The sequence below is a fragment of the Sceloporus occidentalis genome, unplaced genomic scaffold (assembly GCF_023333645.1).
Source record: "Sceloporus occidentalis isolate IW3139 unplaced genomic scaffold, rSceOcc1.0.p SCAF_205, whole genome shotgun sequence".
NCBI lineage: Eukaryota > Metazoa > Chordata > Lepidosauria > Squamata > Phrynosomatidae > Sceloporus > Sceloporus occidentalis.
The window spans coordinates 309,956-332,075 of NW_028317185.1; positions in this window are offsets into that span (position 1 = coordinate 309,956).

Genomic DNA, 22,120 nt, shown 5'->3' on the forward strand with positions numbered 1-22,120 from the left:
AGAGCGAGAACTGGCTGATATGCAGCTGCCTAAAAAACATTATATTATGGGGCAAAAACACATAAAAAAAAAAAAAAATTTTTTACAAAAATTATTTTTAATCTGATAATAGTAATAAACGCCCTGGTGGAATTTGGTCAAATATTCTTAATAAAGACAAAAACACCCCTGAGAAATCTTTCAACCCAAAATCAAACGATGAGAATAAATTGCCGAGACATCTTGTTCATATATTTGGCGTAATATTCTTATCACCATGGCTACCAAGAATCGTTTTGGCTAAATGGACGGAGAGAGAGCGGTCTCTATTTAGAAAGCTTGTCCTTTGCAGGGGGCTCCCCATCTTATAACCATTAAGAACTTTCTCCCATTGAAAAATGATTTCCCTTTTCACCCCAAACGACGGCTTAATGCTTATTCCTGCTTGACTACCTCTTTAGGCAGCGATGTCTGTAACCCTTCGCTAATCTGCTGCATTTTCCGCTACTTTTTTCCGCCTGTTAATGGAAGATAAAGCGAGATTAGCTTCAGAATTAAACGTTTTTCTTTACAGCCCCCCCACCGTGCCCCCAATCTCCCAAAAGCCGAGTGGACCGGTAGATGTTTAGATATGGCTTTTATGATGTGAGGGCCGTGTGTAAATACATGCCCTTCACAAGGGGCAGATAGTCAGATCCATTGTGGCTTATAGAAACATAAAATAGAATCTGTCGGCAGATCCGACCCGTTCCCTCGCTATATTTACATTTACCACCTCTGATGGTTGGCTGTTCCTTGTATCTACTCAGTGAAGTGAAACTTCCTTACATTAGGATCTGGGGGTAGCGGCCCTTTAAATGCATTATCCTTATTTTTGGAGGATTTATCTACCGAAAATGTATATTTTCCCTGTCTTCTTCCCGCTTCTCCTCCCCTTCTATTCATAGGTCTCTCGGCTCCAGCGTGACGCGAAGATATCTGGTTATTTTTAGCCCGTTTTGTGGTCTTCTTCAGATTCAATTGCCCCCTCCTCCGAGGCAAGGTGAAATCTTTAGGCTTTAATAAGTTTATTTCATGTCTGAATGGTACAGAATCCAGCAGGGAATTTGCCGTGAAAGGTGTGCTGTCCGACACAATCCGCTTATTACCAGTAATTAAGACCAAGGCATTCGTCCCAGGGTACAGGATCGGCGTATCAGAGCCTCGCTGTCTCTTCGTTTAGATAAGGATGGCTCTGGGGCATAATCCTACGTGACATTCATTTGACCTTCCGAGGTAACAATTCAGATCGTGATGATGGATGAATGCGCAGCCCCCCTGGGTAGCAAGGGGGTTAAATGAATATTTCAACAGCGATTCAGAGGAGGGGGGCATTTAATAGAAAAATATATTCACATTTTATTTCTAGCATTTGAAATCCTATCACCAGCTAGAGGTTGATCCATTTATAGCGGATCTGCTACTTTCCCGAAACCAATGTTTTATAATTCTATCCAATAAATAAAACTATTTAATGGTATTTTCAGATGAATATATTATATATATATATGTATAAATATATATATATACCGGTGTGTATGTATATATATATATATATAATATATTTTATATGGGGAAAAGTGTCTTAATTTCATGTTATCTGCATGATTATTCCTCCCCATTAAGTTATCTCTTCCTATTTGTAAGTTGTTCATTGGTTCAGGCAGGGTTGTGTAGACGAGAAGGGAGAGAACTTTGGGGCAGGAGATTAGATAATGCTGTCTCTGCCACTGGCTGCCTCCAGTTCCCCTTCTAGTAGGTTAGCGTTTATTACACAGTAAGCGGCAGTTCCCCCTTAAGGTGTCGCCGCGGCTGGTGCGCGTTGGCGTATATTTACCTATAGACACAGCATTTGATGGCAAACCCGGCCCCATTCGGCCCATCTAGTCTGCCTGTTTTGTTCCTTCTGTAAAGACTAAGACCTTAATCAGCACTCGGTCTCATCAGGTCCTTCACTGGATTACCCTCTACCACGTCTGCTGAAAGCCCCTGCCTTTAGTAGTAGTCTTCTGGCTGGTATAGTATACTTTATTCCCATTAGTTACTCTACTGCTATTAGGACAATATTAACCTGCTAACCGCCAGGCGCAGCGGTCAGTGGTCAGTGTGCGGGTTACCCGGGGTGTGTAGAGGGGATATTATCGGCAGGTTCGCCGTCTCCGGGGGGGAGAAGAGATGGGGAGGGGAGAAAATATATTTTTTACTTGATATTCTAAAATTAATCATGGTGACTCACACTCAGCTGGGTATCTCCGTTTAAACCTTCCTTTACTCCCCTCTCTGCCTCCTCTCTCTCTCTCTCTTCCTACACTCTCTCCGAGCTTCTCTTTCACCTGTCTCCACTCTTGCTGTTTTTCTGCCTTTTTCGCTTTGTCTGCCTACACTATCCCCACTCTCCCCTCTCTCTCTCTCTCCTCTCTCTCCTCTCTCTCTTCTTCCCCCCCCCCCACTCCCAGTGCTTTCTGACCTTCAGTGGTTTTCTCTCTTTCCGTCTCTAAATAAAATGATTTTCTCTTTCCAAATCTTCTCTCTATTCCTCTTTCTTTTTCTCACTGTTTTTTTCTCTCTTTCTTTCTCTCACTGACAGTGTTTTTTTCTCTTTCTGACTCTTGCTGTTCTCCTTCTCTCTCCGAGCCTTCGCCTTTTTCTCTCTCTCCGTTTTTTGTTGGATCTCTGACATTCGGTGCTTTTCTCCTAGTTTCTTTTGCTTTCTTTCCCTCAGGATTTTTCACTCCTCACCTCTCTGACCCTCAATGTCGGAGTCTCTCTGATTCTATCCCTTTCTCTCTCTGACCCTCACATGCTTCTCTCTTTCTGATTCTTACTTTCTCTCTCTTTTTTACTCTCCCCATTTTCTCTCTTTTTTCTTCCATTCCAATTTTAGGTGTTTTTTTACTTTGCCCATTTATCTCTCTCCCTTTGACTGATTTTCTCTTTCTGACTCTGTTTTAGAAATGTAGAACCATAGAGCGTGGCGGCAGATCCGACCCCGTCGGCCGTCTAATCGCCCGTTTCTCCTGCTGTAAAGACTCTGATCTTAATCAGTCGTTGGCCCCGTCTTTAGATTTCGCTCTATCTCTTCCTCTGTCTCTCTATACAGACTCTCTCTGTTTTTCATGCCTTTCCTTTCTCTTTTTCTCTCTGTTTTTCATGCCTTTCCTTTCTCTTTTTCTCTCTGTTTTTCATGCCTTTCCTTTCTCTTTTTCTCTCTGTTTTTCTTGCCTTTCCTTTTTCTCTCTGGTTTTCTCTTTATTTTTCTGTCTGGTCACGCTCTCTTTTAGTTTTTTCTTTTTCAGTCTCTCCCTGTCTTTAGCGTTTCACTCCCTGTTATTTTCTCTCTCTCTCTCCTTTCCCTCCCGGCCGCCGGTATATGTCATCTCCCGCTCTCCCTTACATACTGTGGAATTATCCCTTTTGTGGATTGTACCTTTTAACTTTGCACATAATCTTCCACTTTCCTCACACTCTTTCCTACAGCCCTCCGTTCACACCTTCCTACTCCCCCCTGTCTAGTCACCTAGAATCCCCCTGTGTACTTCTCTTTATAAATCCTTTTGTAAGCGATGCTCTTCGGTGCAATCACAGATAATGCGATGCTGGGTAAATGAGTACGGGAATTACAGAAAAGGACATTCCTGTCCTTAAAAAAACCAAATTCTACAGTTCTGAGAGACAGAAACACACTATAGGAATGCGTATCAATGGAAAATGGAGAATCTCGGCCCTAAGAGCTTACGCTCTAAAAGACGAGAATACATAAGGGAATTTGGTGAATAATTGGTAAAAATGGGGATTTTTGCCCTGCAGAGCTTGGGAGGTGCAAGTATTGCTCAGGCGTGGTGCAAATTGTTAAGAATGCTGACCTGCAGAGCTTACACTTCAGTAAACAATAGAGGTGGAAGGGCTGGAGGATGCTGATATATAATAAGAAGAGAGGAGGAGAAGGGGTGTCTCTGGGGCAAAGGAAGAGCTAAAAGTAACACAATACTGATTGTTGAGCAGCCGTTAACCTGTCACTGGCATCGGGTGACTGCGCGGCTAAGTGGGTTCGACCCTTTTCAGATATACTATAGAATCTACTGACGTTGCCCTTTGTTTCTCCTTGAACTCTTCATCCTGTGTTTTTCCTCCCCTGTGCTCCCGTCTTGGGATTTCATGGGGAGGGGGGGTCGCTCGCGAGTGACAGATGGGGAGAGTATGACAGGCGTCACGCAGAAGGCTCTGTCACTTAACGCTTGTTCTGCAAATCGCGGTGATATGACGCGGCCAACTAAATACAGCTTACTCCGCAGCCCGGACCACTCAAAAGTCACTTTTTTTACATTTTTTTATGTTGGCGTCAACAAAGTTCATTAATGCCTGATATTGAGCAGGCAGCTTTGGCTGGGCATCATGGGAATTGTAGTCCACAGGTTCCGATTGGGTCCGATTTGGAGTGGGGTATGGGAGCCTAGAGACAAAACAAATAAGAAGGAGCGGAAACAGGATTAGAGACATGGAGAAACCGCTGGTACCGGCACAAGGTTCCAGTATGCAGGAGAATGGAGAGCTGGGATAGAGAGAAGGAAGGAGGAATGGAACATGTAACTGTGTGTGTACAAAGAGACGGCATCACAACGGTTAAATCCGTGCAATGTCCACCCCCTCCTGTCTCCGTAATGATAGGGTACATACACAGAGATGCAGCAAATAGAGAGTTAAATCCCTCCAATTAAAGCTCCCCTAGATGTGTAGCTCCTGCTCCTCCTATCTCAGTAATAATAGGGTATGGAATGAGAGATTGCATGCAAGGGGTTAAATCCCTCCCAGATGTCTCTGGTGCTGTGCAGTAATAACAGGGTGTATTGCAGCAAGACAGCAAGCAAGGTGTTAAACCCTCCACCCCACCTACATCGCTGTGCTTCCCTCCCAGTGCAGTAATAACAGGGCATATAGAGAGACAGCGGATGAGGGGTTAAAGGCCGTGATTAAATCTCTTACGGCTGCTCTGACCCCCCCATAGCTCAATAATAACATGGTATAGATACACAGTGAGCGAGGGGTTAAAGCTACATGATAGCAGCTCTCCATTGCTGTGCTCTCTTCTGTTTCAGTAATGGTGGGGAGTAAAGGGGTTTAAGCCCCTCTGATTGGAGCTCTTCATTCATGTGCCCCCTTTTGTGATGACATTTTATATATATATATATATATCTATATATATGGTGACAGTGAGAGCGAGGGGTTAATGCTCCACAATTAGAGAATTTAGAGCTCTCTTTTTGTGCTTGGTCCAATCCCAGTAAGAAAGGGGTAAATATGCAGTCCGTAAGCAAGGGGTTAAATCCTTTTGCAGTAATGACTGGGTAAATACGCAGTCGGTAAGCAAGGGGTTAAAGCTCCCATTCTATTTAGAGCTCTCAGCTGCAGTCCTCCCTTCCTATTGCAGTAATAACAGGGTACAGATACGCAGTGAGTGAAGGGTTAAAGCCCCCGATCAGCGCCCTCCGTTGCTGTGTCCCCTCCTTTCTCAGTAATAGCAGGGTACAGATACGCAGTGAGCGAAGGGTTAAAGCCCCCCGATCAGCGCTCCAGTTGCTGCGGCCCCCTCCGTGTCTCAGTAATAGCAGGGTACAGATACGCAGTGAGCGAAGGGTTAAAGCCCCCGATCAGCGCTCTCCGTTGCTGCGGCCCCCTCGGTGTGTTGTGATTACTCGTGTGTATAGCGCTGCGGGTATATAGGTGCCCCGCGGATGGGCTCCGGGTGATGTTATATATATAGATGTATATAGAGAACGCGCAGATAGCATAGCAACAGAGTCATGTGATCAGCGCGCGCGGATCATCTATCCGTGTATCGGGGGATCGCTGCTCGCTGTCGCACACGTATGTATCAGATATGTTCAGCCTCATCTCCCACCCCAGGCAAGAGGCCAACTTCACAAAATCTATCTGCTCATTCATCTGTCCAGCTAAATCCCCATCACCCTCAGCCACCCAGAGCATTTATGGCTAATTCAGGAGCCATATGCGTAGCCTGTGCCTGATCAAATTCCCTCTGTATTAGCCGCTGCCACCTCTACTGGGAGGCTGTTCCACTTACTGGAGAATAATAGCACAGCCCTGTCCTGACGCGGGGGGGCTCAGTCCATAAAGCGTATATGTCAGGATCAGTCGCTGGGTGAATGCATGCCACGTGAATAAGTCATCAGCCAGCCCTGCATAATGTATAGTCAATGTTTCCGGAAAGTTGCCTCTCCGATTAAATAGTTAAATGTTTAGATGCAGGGCCGGATCAGCTGTCCTTGCAGGGGAGCCTTCATAGCGCATGGGGAATTCAGGAGTTCAAAAGTATTTGTTTTTGGTTCCCCTAAAAGACGATATTCCAGTCCTCGGCGGTCAGCCCCGAATACCCCGTCCACGGGGGCCAATGCTCTTGGCGATTGCCTATTCTGCCCCCGTCCCTGCGCTCCGTCCCCCGTGGGGTGGCTCGCGCCGTCTGTCGGCCCCGTGAGATGCCGGCGCGTCTCGGCAGAAGGAGACAGAGATGAACGCCTGCTCTTCCTGTTCCCGTCAGACGCTCCGCTGCCTCTGTCGATCAGGGATCAGGTCTTATCGTACGCACTCGCCAACGTCCACATACGTGACCGCATCACGCGTCTACGCACGGAATGAAGGTGTGTGAGTGCGAGAGATTCATGAACGCTGCGACTTTTCATCACTGGGGAGGAATAATCCGGCCGGACAGTCCCTCCATCCGCTGTGGCCGAAATACTTTGTTTCTGAGACTGTCACTCGGCTCGCGGCTTTCTCCGGAATGCGCGGAGCGAGCGAGGGGCCGCCGGCGGGAACGGTTTGGCGGGTGGGACGGGATGAGGAGCCCGTAGCCCCGGAACGTCTCGCTGATGTCCTCGGCTGTAGAATGGAAACCTGCCGTTCCCGTACCGGGGGCCGGACGCGGGCCGCCTGGGTGAGAACCAGGAATCCTAACCGCTAGACCGTATGGGAGCTCGTCCAGAAGGGGGCAACATGGCCAGTTTACCCCTCTGCCAATGAGCCGCCGGCACGAGCCGCATCCTGTGTCTCGATGGGGTGACGGAAGGACTCGGCTGCCTCCTCTTAAGGGAAGAACGACTGTTTATGGCCAAGGCGGCGGTGCAGTGAATGTGGCCAAGGGAATATCCAGTCTTTTTGAAATGGGGGCTAGTAGTTAACCGGGGAGGAATAAGCAGCTGGCACGCTACTTTCTCCACAAGGGGCATAGCTTGCGATGGGCTGTAAACGGGCACGATCCGCTAAGGGGCTATTAATGCTTTATATTTCTATATTCAGTAATATAGACCGATAGTGGGGGTTATGGGGACGGGATGAGCCGCGATGGGGGGGGGGTTTGTATTCTCATATCACGCGGTAGTAGTTATGTGGGACGGTTACCCCGCGGTGCTGGTTTTCTCCCGCTCTGTGTTCGGAGGGCGAGCGGTGGATAAACCTGCGCGGCTCCGTAGAATTCTGCGTTTGGGAGAATCTCGGGGTTTTCACAGAGTCTGGAAAGCATTTGGAGCCGGCTCTGACTCGCTGCACCCGCGCTTAATCTCCCCGCGCCCATTTATCAGATTACAGCGGATCTGCCGCTCAGCGAAAGCGCTCGGCCGTTTACCTGCTGCGACATCCAACTTTTAACCCCTTCAACAGCAGCAGGCGGATGGCGGATGTTCTATCCTAGAAACGCATGGAAAGATCCAGCAAAATGGTCTTATTTGATATTTTGTCACTTTTTCCTCCCCTGATGTCCCTCTTTTCTATTTGCTCAGAATGTGTTCTGGGTATGAGGGCATCACAGTGATCCTAAAAAATCATAGTAATCTGTATAAAAACACTGAAAAAATGTGATTATAAATAAAACTACTTAAATATATTTTATCTTTATTAATATTGTAATATTAGATTTTTTTTTGTCTTAATTATATGCAACGGCTACCGATCATATGACCAAATTCATTTCCTTAGTAAAGCCCCACCCCTAACCAATCCTGTAATCACACCCCATGAAACCGAACAACCTCATTGGCCGTTTAAAATGTCGGGAGATCATTTTTGGTAGATACCTGGAGTGGCTTGCCAGCGGAAGTGGTAGGGTCATAACCATCTACAGTATTTTGGTTTTGGAGATATTTGGTTTAGTCGCGGGAAAGGAGCGGCGAGACACAAAAAAAGGAGGAGAGAGAGAGAGAGAAATGAATGAAAACGGGGGAAAAAAGAAGAAAAAAAGAAAATCTCAAAAAAGGAAAATGTTAAAATGACATTTTTTTGGCTTCGATGTAACAAAATCATCGCCACCTTTACCAAAAACCCATAAATAATCCCCTGTATCGTGTCCCTTCCATGTTGCGATCGAAACCTCTTAATAATTTATGTCAAATCCCCATTTTTAACAGAATATTGGGAAGAAAAGTCAGTTTGGGCTGTGCTTACAGAGCCACCTAGTGGTGACCGCTGTGTACTGCACGTCCGACCCATTAACCCGTAATGAATGGCCCAGGTTTACTTTGTGCCAATGTTTTGGAACAAAATCGCCCCGTAATTTAAGGTGAATTATTGCATCTCATCTGAAGAAGAGACCGCTGAGGCCTTTTTCTATTTAAGACTCCATTGTAAGAACCCCGTGGGGGATATTACGCAGACGCTCTCCACCAGAGATCCATCGGCCAGCGGACGAAGGGTGTGTACCCCGAGTCTTCTGGTAGGTTAGATGAAATACGGAATGTATAGTTGGGGTCTCCGCATTACATCGGCTCTTAGAGGTGCTGTCCCGCTTAGATGGTACATTCGTACATTAAGGTGTAATCGCATGAAAGGGTTACGTTCTGCAGAGTAGGTGGAACGGCAGCTTTAAAACAATTAATCAGGACTGTTGGAAGAACGTGGTGACCCGAGGGCGATTCAATCGAACCACATCGGTTAAAGTGACTTCCACGGCTTTATTGACTTGTCCATTTAATATTGGCGGCTTGTGCTGCTATTCTGCATTCCTGTTTGTCTCACGAGTCTCCCTAATGGGCATCTCATTATATACCTCCCAAGTGTCCCTCTTCAGGAGGGACAGTCCCTCTTTCAGATCCAAATCCCTCTTTCTTCGCCCAATGCTTTCGCTGATCAGAACTGTGCCGTTGGGAGGCAGTCACTCCCAGCCAGCTCCAGCGCTCGCCCATGCAACATTTCCAGGGGGTCCGAGTAGACCCCAATGTGCGAGAGCGATTCCTGCACAGCAATTGGCTGCATCGAGCATAGGGGCGTTCCTGTGCAGCCGCAGCGTTTTAGGGTAAATTTTAATGTTTTTAAGGCTCCGAGTACAAAATACATTACAGTGCTTACTAAGTGATATAAGTTTAATGAGGCTGTTTCCTGCCACTGATTGGTTACTGGGGTGTCGCTCCTCTATAGCAACATTTTAAATATTAACCATTACTCTGCTGATGGATTTTACAATAGATGCAAGAAGAAGGGATTTTTCTGTTAATTTGGCTCTCGCTGCACATCTTCACCGAATGCACTAAACGCTAACAATGAAGAGCTGTCCGTCCGAGCCGCGCCTGCTGGATCAACATAACAAGACTACTGAGTCCTGCCGCTCTGTATATACCAGCATCTTAAGGGAACAGTCCCGCCATATAGTCCTTAACCCAAATGTATCATAAACACGGTATATGAGCGGCTCGGGGGGGGGGCTTTACTAATAATAATGTAAGCTATTTATATGACCCATTGAAGAATTATGATTATTTACAGATCTCCTGCTGTTTCTATACTCATTATCGGGGCTTCTATGGCTTCAGGACCCTCCGACACCCTCATACCCAGCAAACATTCTAAGCTCCTGGAAAAAAGGGGGCATTGGGGAGAAAAAACGGATCGGGGTCCCAAGTTGGTTGTAACGATGGAGATTTAGTTAAAGGAGGCCCCGGCCGAGCCTGCTGGATGTCTGATGGGTTTGGTTCCTGGTCTCCGTAGCTGGGGTCTGACCTGGAGTCTCCGGGTCCTGTGTCTCTTTCTCCAGGCCAGGGAAGTTGTGCTTAGCCACGCCCACTTCCCCTCCTCTACTTAGCCCCACCTCCTCACAAAGCCACACCCCCAGAAGTGGGAGAGCCCCTGGCAGCCTGCCCTGGGGCCGCTGATCTCGGGTAACAGAGGGACTGCGGTGAGATGGCGCGCATGCATCTGCCCTAAGCATTTGTGTGCGCTCGGCTATTCCCTCCCCCCCGTGAGATCGAGGGGAGGGCAGTAAGTATTATAACAGCCCCCCCCTGAATAATATTGCCTGTCCCTTTAACATATTAACTGATACGATACATAATAGAATGTGTGAGTAATTGTGTAGCTACTCATTATTGCTGTATATCACGGCGCGCTGTGTGTTAATACTCAGTACCGTCATACACCGCGTGCACAGGTCCTTGTTATCATTATACGCTGCGGCCTGCGCTCTGCCCTCCCGCGGGGCCGCCGTGTAAATCTATCTTCATTACACTAATTGCTGCTTCATTAGCTGATGTTCTGACTGCGCAGACTGTGTACACCCAGCGCACCCACTGCTGCACACAGCCCGCCGCGCTCTATAACACCGCCGAGTATCCGCGCACAGCCCGCCGTGCTCTATAACACCGCCGAGTATTCACGCACAACCCGGCGCGCTCTATAACCCTGCCGAGTATCCGCGCACAGCCCGCCGCGCTCTATAACACCGCCGAGTATCCGCGCACAGCCCGGCGCGCTCTATAACACCGCTGAGTATCCGCGCACAGCCCGCCACGCTCTATAACCCTGCCGAGTATCCGCGCACAGCCCGCCGCGCTCTATAACACCGCCGAGTATCCGCGCACAGCCCGGCGCGCTCTATAACACCGCTGAGTATCCGCGCACAGCCCGCCACGCGCTATAACCCTGCCGAGTATCCGCGCACAGCCCGCCGCGCTCTATAACACCGCCGAGTATCCACGCACAGCCCGCCGTGCTCTATAACACCGCCGAGTATCCACGCACAGCCTGGCGCGCTCTATAACACCGCCGAGTATCCACGCACAGCACGCCTTGCTCTATAACCCTGCCGAGTATCCGCGCACATCCCGGCGCGCTCTATAACACCGCCGAGTATCCACGCACAACCCGGCGCGCTCTATAACACCGCCGAGTATCCGCGCACAGCCCGCCACGCTCTATAACCCTGCCGAGTATCCGCGCACAGCCCGCCGCGCTCTATAACACCGCCGAGTATCCGCGCACAGCCCGCCGCGCTCTATAACCCCACCGAGTATCTGTGCACAGCCCGCCGTGCTCTATAACACCGCCGAGTATCCACGCACAACCCGGCGCGCTCTATAACACCACCGAGTATCCGCGCACAGCCCGCCACGCTCTATAACACCGCCGAGTATCTGCGCACAGCACGCCTTGCTCTATAACACCGCCGAGTATCTGCGCACAGCACGCCTTGCTCTATAACACTGCCGAGTATCTGCGCACAGCACGCCTTGCTCTATAACACCGCCGAGTATCTGCGCGCAGTCCTGGCAGTTGACGTTATATGGCGGGTGTCCGGTATCTGGGCGAGGATGCCCGAATCGGTCACTACGCATGCATACAAGGTGTTCTGTGGGCAGAATCTCCTATGATGTCACAGCAGCGCCTATTGTAAGTGGGCAGGGCTGCACGTGACATCATACTGTTCAAAAATGGCAGTTCTGGATAATGATTTTCCTTGGAAAGTAACGTTGTATGATGTAATAAATCATCACAGAGCGCTGGGTGGCAGTTCCATTGTCCGCCCAGAGGCTCAGGTTAATCTGCCCCGGTTAGTTTGCCCCAGCGCCCAGCATAGTGAAGGTATATCTAACGCCCAGCGTGTATCATGCAGCTGAAGCTCCTGCTTGAATATAAGTGACTTAATTCACAAGTCAGAGCGTTCATAGTGAGTCACTAATATAGAATTCTTGTGATGGGCCAGTAAAGAGTTAATACGTCTCCAGGTCACCTCAATACTGATGAAAATTAAGGAAAGTGATGTAGCGATGACATCACGTGATTTATATGTTTTTAAAATTCATTGTGTTCCCCTTATAGCTGAGAGCTGCACATGTCTTCTGTTAAATTGTGGTCTGGCTCAGCCCAGGCTTACAAATGACACCTGTGGGATTGCTCCCCCCTGGCCCCCTGGACAGCCCCCTTTCTTATTCACTGTGCGGGGTGTACTAGAGCTCTGCGCGGGACCGTTTTCTTAATCCCGCTGAATTTCTGACCATTACCGCCCGCTCCCGCAACGTATGTGTTCCACTCCCGCTCCTGCAAACATCATTCATAAACATTCATTCCCTCATTCACAGATACTCATTCATTCCCTCAATCACGCATACTCGTTCATACAAACTCCCCCACCCCGTTACCTGAACTGCAGATTTGCCGCGCACTCCCGTAAGGCTGCCTTCGCGTTGCTCACACACAGCATCTCTTCTCTTGGACTGCCCAAGGGAAGCAGGAACGGAGCAGAGTCATGTGACTTGACGTACATTCACGTGACTCCGCTGGGTTTATGTGCGGAACAAGAGAAGAGACGCTGTGTGCGAGCAACGCGAAGGCAGCCTTGCGGGAGTGCGCGGGATTACTGGGACCCGCGGGTACAGTGCCTGACCGCCCGCAACACCCGAAAAACCGCCCGCACCCGCAAGTTTTTTTCCGGGACCCGCCTCCCAATGCAGCTCTCTAGTGTGTACCCTAATCCTGTGGACAGCAGTCATTCTTTTTCATAATTGCCCCTGACGACCTCCATCTGGATGAGCCCCCGCCAGCTACATGTACATTAATTGCCCCCGAACTCCTTGTGTTAGGAACAGCAGGGTGGGAGATCATTAGAAGCAGCGCCTTCCTACCCCCCACCCTGGAGTGTGTGTACTCTCTGTGGGGAGGGGGGGCATGGGTGAAATAATTGTCACTTTCTCTTTACAGCCACCCATTGGATAAACAGGATCTTTGGTTCCATAGCGGTCAATGCTAACAGTCCTGTGTTTGTGTGGACAGTCCCAACAACCCAGTGTTTACCCCAGGAAGTTTACAGACGCAAAAACGATCCTATAACTAGGACCCAAAAATCCAAACTAAACCCCCCGCCCCCCCCCCAGCGGATTACTGTTCGGGTAATGAATGTCTGTCCGTCCTGCCTAGAAGCTCACACCCTATTTGTACCTTGACCTCCTTTGGTAATTGTAACGTCGGGCCGTACCGGGAATGTCTTGTGTTATCTGTTGGACCCGTCCCAGGAGGCAGGAAAGATTCGGACCTTAATCAGAAGTCTCTGGGGGAAGACGCGTTCCTTAGATTCAGGAGCCGTATCCCTATCCCCTCACTGTATTAACCTCTACCACTTCTGCTGGGAGTCTGTTCCACGTATCTACCACCTTCTCAGTGAAGTATGCTAACATCGGCTCCTGAATCTAAGGCCGAGGGGACACCTGAGACCAAGGTTTGGGGTGTTTGCATCAGCACAATGTGTAGGTCGGTTTAGCGGGAGAGTTGGTTTAATATGAGTGTCTCTTTAATTTTACCTATTTTTCTTCTCTATGTATCAGCGGTGTTATTACCACCTCTGCTGAAACCCTTTTCCATAGTTAAGAACAAAATCTGCGCATGTGGATTTGATTACGGCTCGTTTGCAGGGCTCTGGGGTCTGTTTTGAAATGTTCGTGATGGTATTTTGAGAAAAAGAAAAATGTCTCATTGATCGTAATTTGTCCCAAAATGAATCCATATTTTTTTCCCAGAATGTTTTTTTCGGCTTTTCCCACATTAATGCCGGAGATTTATGACGCCACCGGCAGGGTGCGAGCGACTGGTTTTAATAATAATAATGCAAAAATCAAGATCATAGCACGGAAGATCATCCATAGACAGAGGAGGAGAGGAAAAGGGAGAGCTGGGGGAGAATGGAGCGAGAAAGTCGTGCCGCTATCCTTCCCAGCGCTCTGCTTTTTAACCATGCGCAGCACTATAGAAACTACTGACTCGGCACAGCCCTCCGTAGGGTTAACAGGCCGGTGCTACAGGGCGCCTCATTGCCCAATAGGGTGGATCCTCGTTATGTAAAAACTTGACAGGTGGCTCGGCAGCCGCCTCCACTGGATCCGGATCCTGACGTTTAAGTGAACACACAACAAAGAGACGTTGAGGAGGAAATGGAAAGACATCTACTTCCTCGGTCTGGCCACTTCTCAAGAGTTATGATTGGCTCGCGCCAGCCAGTAGAAAACTGAGCCTAGAAGCTGCTTGTCCCTGCGGTAGGTGGAGCTCTATAAGCCACGCCCCTGAGGTTCCAGCTGCGTGAGAGAGACAAAAGTGTGCTGGAAAGTGCCCACCGTGGGGGCAGTATAATTATCTAATTAGTTATTGTTAGAACAAGAGGCCATAATCTAACACTAGATGGTCAGGGGCTTAGATGTAATGGAAGGAAGTTTTACTGACCGCCTGAGAGGGTGGTAGGTAAGTGGAACAGCCTCCCAGCAGAAGTAGCAGAGGCTAATACTGTGCGGGGCTCTAAACATGCACAGGATAAGTTGGTATGTTTTTCTTTGCTCGGGTTTAACCCCCGATCAGTACGGTAACGACGGGTGGAAGGAGGGAATCTTCCATCCTAGACGTTTCCTCTTTTCGGAGGGTAGGCGCTAATTTACACGTGGAGGAAAACCACGAGCGGCCACGTGAATGAAGCGCGGTGCCGTCCTTCAAGGAGGATTAAAGAAACAGCGATACTTTGAACCGGTGAAAAACAGCAATAGAAAACCTGGTGAAAGAGCCGTTGTCATGGTAACCAGTAACTCTGCTCGTTAAAGGGGCAGTACAGTTTTCATATTAGAAAGCCGCGTCGGTCGGCGCACATGACTTTAGATTTTGCGGAGTTTGCAGCAGAATTGTTTTTTTTTTTTATATATAACCCCCGTTAAAGGACACAGATACATTCCCAAAGTAAGCAGAATCTGTTAATAAGTCTGGCCAGTGGAGCTTGCACTCTATTTCGTAGAGGAACTGCAGGAGTGGGGATCTAAAATAATGCAATACAGAGGAGAGAAGGCCCAGAGAATAGGAGGACATTATCCTGCAGAGCTAACACTCTAATAGCTGGCTGATATCGTTGTGATATGGGAGGTCTGTCTCTGCCATCTAAACGCGGTTTTCCTCCCCTGGACAGTCGGATGTGGCCGGCTCGCTGTTGGCAAAACATTTTGGCACGGACATGGCTGAGCATGTGAGCGTGGAGAGGGGGGAGGGCTGTCTTCTTGGTAATTCTTCACGTTCTGCTTTCAGTTACATGATGAGTGTTTCCCTTTTTCGCTGCCTGCCCTGTCGGTTGGGGTTTGTGAACCTGTCGGTGCTCTCAGCCCGTTCACAAACCCACAAGGCCGTCCGGCGTGGTATGAGTGCGGCAAGAAGGTTCAGAATTCCGGCAGTCAGCCGGATCTCCAGGAATCTGTCTCACGTGGGTTCCTTCACAGATACTCGATCCCGAGCTGCACCCCACCCATGTCCTTTAAATCATTTCTCGGGGATACTTTGTATCAGAAGATCGGTCAGCAGCCGGCAAGCAAGTCCTCAGCCTCCTCGACCTCAGGCCGGTCTACTATCCTTGACCTCAGTTGGCGTGCTTCAGCTTCAGCGTCTGGACCCCGCGACACACCGCCGGCCCCTTCATCTGATTAAATTATCCGATTAGCTTGTTTCTTGGTTTCAAAATGCACGTCTTGGAGGAAATCCAACCAACAGACATTTCCCCCTCTTCACCTTCTTAAAAAAGCTGATTCTTGAAGGCTTAAGCTCTCCCACCACCTACCCTTCCTGCTGTCAAGAGGGTTCCCCGGCACCCTCTCCCTCGTTTCTGTACCCAAGACCTACCACTCGCACCACAACATTACTTTCTTCCTCTCTCCAAGACACGCCTCGCCGTAGCCTCTCTCCTCTTTTCCTCCTCTTAAGAGTACTTTTTTCTTCCTTCTCCTTCCCCTTTCTCTCACTCCGGCTGAACTCCCCTCCCTCTCTCCTTCACTCTCTCGCTCTCTCCTCTTCTGCTTTATCACAGAAGGAAGCAGCGCGGTCAGACAGAGTGGGAATCCGAGTGCTTTCTCACACGAGGCAGCTGAGACGCAGAACCTTCCCGTTTCAGCGTTCCGCTGCTTTTTCTCAGGCGCCGGAGAGCGAAGGGAAGGACTTTAAGCGGAGTTGTGCTTTCAGAGCTCACCTGTTGAGTCTCGCAGCGAGGGAAGTGGCTGAGAGGACGTGGAACGCGAGCGTGGAAGGGAGGACGATCGTGGAATCAAAGGCAGAAGATTATTGTCTGCTGAGATGGCTTAATCATACGTCTTCTGGTCCTGATCCACGCGCAGAAGAATTCAACTTTTCAACAGAACTCAACCCCAGAAAACAAAGTTCAGAACAAAGTGTATCGTGAGGGTCTGCATTTTCTAGTAACTTTTTCTTTTCTTATCGTTTATTTTCTCTTTCGCTCTTTTCTGGAATTCTGGAATCGGTGCGGCCGACGCCGGCATCCCTCGGTCTGGATCGGATATTATACGGTCGTTGCATTATCTGGTCCTTATACTTTTACCGGGGCCTACCGATTCATCCGCCATTTAATTATTTCTCCATTGCAAAGCCAATATTCCTCTTTTTTTCCCCCCAAAATAATCAGATTTTTTAAGGACCTATATTTTTAAATATACATCTTTTTGAATTTCTGACACGCGAGCCGACAGAGGATTTCCTTCGTTTTTAACCCTGAGATGGGCGAATCGGACGTCCCTGGAGAAAACATGGGTGGGATGTCTGCCGTTCTGAAACTAGCGTCCAAAATGAAGTCTCTGGAGGAAGACGCGTTCCTGCCGTGGGATCTCGCGGCGGCGCGGCCAAAGATTCTGGACAGGTCTCCGCAGTCTCCTGTGTTTTTTCCATCCTATTCCCCGAGCTACCTGAAGAAACTGCAGATGAACAGAAGCATCCGCGAATTCCGCAAACACCGGAGCCTCCAATTCTGGTGAGAATCGCACGTCGAATCCGCGCGGGGTCTCCTCCTCGTGTATTCAATGTCTCACCGTAACTCCTCCCACCGTCTTATATTAGATTGTAAGCTCTTTAGGACAGCGCCGCTAACATTTACATTTTTCTCCCCCCTGTGTTATATTTGCTTTTGGCTTCAGCGTCCCGTGAAGATTTGTATCCGTTGTACATCGCTGCAGAATATGAGGGTGCTATATAAATCAGTCCGTATAATAATAATCCTCTCTGTTTTCTTTGTGTGATTTGGTAGCGTTCGTTATATTAAAGTGTAAGCTCTGCAGGCCTCAGATTTTGTATTTCCACAGCCGGCTATTCCTTAAGGAAAGCTAAGTGTATGAGGCGTTTTTCTGCGGGATTTTCTGCGTATGAAGCGTTATTTCCGTTTTTGGCGTTGATTGGAGGCGGCAGTCATCTAAATGGTGTGCAGTCCCTCTACTTACTGTGTGTTACGACCGCGTGTCCTGTGGGGCATGTTCTGCATGCTCTCCCAATCTCAATCAAGCTGTGAGCTGCCGACGTAAACTCAGATGTCAGCAAATTCAGGACTGTTGGCAGCTACTCTGTATGTTTACTGTTAGGCTCTCGGATGCCTCTTTCATTTGCTGTAATATACCGGGGGCCTGGAGACTGTTTGGGATAAAGTTACTATACCATCTAACACATAAGGGAACATGGATACTATATGGGAGCCCAAAGTGCGAGTTTCAATAATACAAATATTTTTCTCCTTGAACATACCCCCCAGCGCTGCATACAGTAATATAACCCCTAACAATGCATATGATAATATAACCCCCCCAGCGCTGCATACAGTAATATAACCCCTAACAATGCATATGATAATATAACCCCCCCAGCGCTGCATACAGTAATATAACCCCTAACAATGCATACAGTAATATAACCCCCAGCGCTGCATACAGTAATATAACCCTTAACAATGCATACGGTAATATAACCCCCAGCGCTGTATACAGTAATATAACCCCTAACAATGCATACGGTAATATAACCCCCAGCGCTGTATACAGTAATGTCGGTCAGTGACAGAAACCTGGTTTTATCTAATTTTGCTCCAATAAACTCCCTTTTTCTGCTGACAGTCGTGTGATATTTCCGGTGACTTTCCCACCTCAAACACCACACTGAGCTGATGCTTTATGGCGATGCTAATGAAGTCTAACCCTCCATAGACTTTAGTCAGAGTTAGAATTAGTGTCTGGCTGGGTGATTAAGACTGAGCCACTCTATTGTTCGCCACAGGCAGTATGATAAGGAGTCGGGGTGTTTGTCTAGTAGATTGGACTCGGATAAAAGAGCGAGAATTCATAGAAATGGCTGATGTGCAGCTTTAAAACTTTAATCTGCTACTAGTAATAAGGTGTGGTGAGCGTCCCCTTTATTATTTATTAATTATAAATATATATGATATGTATATCTCGCTGTGTAAAACACGGGGGATCTGGATACAATGTGGTTAAAACCCCAGAATTATGGGACTTGTATTTACCAAGATCATGAGGATGCCACCTTCTGCGCTCCCATGACGCATCCAGCTGCGTATCCGTGCCGGCGCTACGCAGAGAACTCACATAATATGAACAATTTCATGCCTCCGAAGCCCAGGAAATTACCTGTACACATGTTACATGGCTATAAGTGCTTATTTATCTATACACCCACTCAGCATTTATTTCTATACACGCTGCCGAACCCCCACATCTAACACACAACGCGTAATACTGCGTCTAATGCCGGAATTCTGATCAGATTGCAAGCTCTTCAGGCAAAAATGACCCCCCCCCCTCCCCCGGCTGTGAAATATTTTTCCCCATTGTATTGTTTTCATTGTAATGCCAGGTGATATGTTTGTGGGGGTGGCTGGTATTTTCTATGAGTACGTGACTAGTAGAAAGATCTGCCTAACAGATGAGTAAAAAGATGATTAACTTTAAATATATACCAAAGAAAAGCTGCCGGCCCGTGAACCCACGTGATACGTTACCTTCACGCAAGTAATATATACATATACATATATATTTATTGGCAAATAACCCTCCTGATCTCTGCATTCACACCAAATATAAATATATAATATATGAAAGGCATAATTTCAACCCAAATTTGTTGCATAAATTTGATTTGTTTATCTTGATTGTTGTGCAAATTTAAGGTAGGCATCCACCTATAAAATTATATTATATATATATATATATATATATATATATATATATATATATATAATGACTCAACGTGATCATTTCTCTTGTGTGTGTGTGTATATATATATATATATATATATATATAATTGTGTTGTGTTATTCAGATGTGATATTTAATAAAAGTATTTTTAATGGCTGTTTAAAGTTAATATCGATCCTGACATTAAAGTAAAGACCAATTTGCTCTGGAACGGAATGTTGGGTAGAAATTGTAACCCGGGCAGAAGCCACATGCAGAAGGTTAAGCTGATATTATGATAATAAATATATATATATATATATATATATACAATTAATTTCATTATATATCTTTTTTTAATTTCTATTAGTCTATCATTGACGAGTCTTCCCAGATCCTTCTCCGTAGTAGATTTCCCCAATAAGCTGTTTAGAATTGGAGACATGCTTGAGTTTCTTCCCCAAATGCATCATTTGACATTTTTGTATGTTGAAATGCATCTGTGACTTTTCTGCCCGGTCTCCTATTATGTCCACAACATCTTCAGGATGACCTAACTTTAAGATTTTATTGTGTCACGTAGTTTGGTGCCATCCGCAAAAGATTAGGAAATTGTTCTTGATCCCTGATAACTAAATTTAAAAGAATGGGGTGAAGGACGGGCCCTTGGGGCATTAACAGCATGCATCCATACGGCCTGAAGACGGACTCCCCCAACGTATCCATCTCTAATAACGGAGGGGTATATAATATCATGCGTTAACACATCTCTTTCCAGGCTCAGTCCATCAGCTTCTTGCCCTGTTGGGCTCAAAATCATTTGCCACCTTTTAGCAACGAGTGCGAGAAGACGTGACGATGAGCGGACAGCTCCAACACCAGGAGTGCGGGGGTTAACCAACATGGGCTCCTAGTGCTCCTGATCTTCATATCTCGTCACATCTAAGCGTTGGACAGTAATGGGGCGGTGTTCGATACCCTCCATCATTTCAGGTGTCCAAACTGGGGCAGCCTTGTTGGGTATGGAGCTGGAGGAAGGATTTGTGGGGCTGGAGGCAGAGTCATGGGGCATCTTCCTGCATGCCTTATCTGAAGCGCCACCCTGTGAGACCTCCGTCAAATTCACAGCTCCCTGGGCTGGTCGGAGCAGATCAGAGGACCTCGCCAACTGGCCCACGACATCCAGGGACAACTCCGCAGAAAATCGGGACTGTCCTGTAAAAACAGGAGGTTGGGAGGTATTGTTTTGAGGTGTCGCTCAATACCTTGCTCTTTTTACTGCATAAACATTGGCAGCGTAGGTCACTGCACATGCAGACAATCTTAATGAAAAGGGCTACAAAACCTTAGTTCCTGGCACAGTCTCCTCAAGCTCAGGACTGTTGGTAGCTATGCATGTGTCATAGTTTTAGTTTTCGTGGGACATCTATGACGCTGGGAGCCCATGTCTCTGAATGGCCGTACGTTTAACAGAATCACCTCTGCCTGTTATTAGCAGTGATATCCGAGAGCTATGTGTGGGGCATGATGGGACTTGCAGTCCTCCAGGGTTTTTTTTTGGAGGAAGCATTAGTCATGTGTCAAGGAGTTATGCAAGGAGAAATCAATCCTAAGATCTGTTATATGGAGAACTGAGAGATAGCCCTGTAAGGAGGTTTTACTTTACTAAAAAGATTGTGGATAAGTGGAAGAGCCTCCCAGCAGATGTGATAAAAGTCAATACAGTGAGGCAATTTAATCATGTATGAGATTGGCATAAAGTAGGAGAAACCTGCCTGCAAAATGTTTAGTGTCTGGGAAACAAGGGGTGTGGGACATTTAAAAAAAATTTTGCTTTTGCAACCACTTTTAAGGTGGAATCTAGTGACATCATAATGTGCCCGCAGTTCAGGTAGTAATGGCCATGAGGTGAGTGTGACATCACAGTAAAGTTACAGTCACACTATTATTCCTCACGTAGTAGATGGATTGTCATTCTCTGAGTCCAGGGGCTCGTGTATCTTGTAACTAATAATTAAAGCGATTTGTACTGATATTATAACACAAGATTTAATATGGAATCATTTACTGATGTCACAGCCGGTGCTGTGAAACTTCCTGTTAGCGTTAGAGCAATCGCTCGTGGGAATCTTATCTGATGTGAGTGAGTGATACTAAGGTTGCTGAAAAACATAACATAGCTCAAAAACCTGTTGTTTTTTTATTATTTTTGTTATTTTTGTGTCCTTATGAAAGCCGTTATACATAGTTTTGATGATACGCTCAGCTAGTAGTAAGTGAAATAATAGTGGATAAAAGATCTAATTCTAATATATAACATAATGATGAGTATTATTTTGCATTGCAGTATAAAGTTTGTTTATTATAGTGTAGTTGCAGCCCATTGCCAGCAGAGGGCACCATCCTCACAGATAAGCTCACTGCTGGAAACTAACAGGTTTCTGCTTGTAGTCTTTAAATAATCATTCATTTTTATTACTATTATTTATTATTATTAACCGCTTAGTAAACGTTAGTGCTCATCATTCAAACACTACCCCTCATGATATTGGAAGGGCAGCTCTCACCTGAGATGGTGCTGTATATGGGGTTTTAATGACATAAATTCATACTACATAGGTTAATATGGTTAAAATAAATAATATAAATGTTTGGAACACGAAGTAAACCCTTCTTTGTGTTTTTGTCTTGTAGGTAAGTCAACCCAAGCCTGTTTCTGCCTTCTTGCTCTTTCTAAAAGCTGACGGGTAAGGTAGGTTCACATGACCGCATCTATATATTCAGCGCGGTCCAGCGCACCCTGTCCATGATCTGTTCTGCATTATGGTGGCTCGGTTGGGATGGCTCTTCTCTCTGGGTT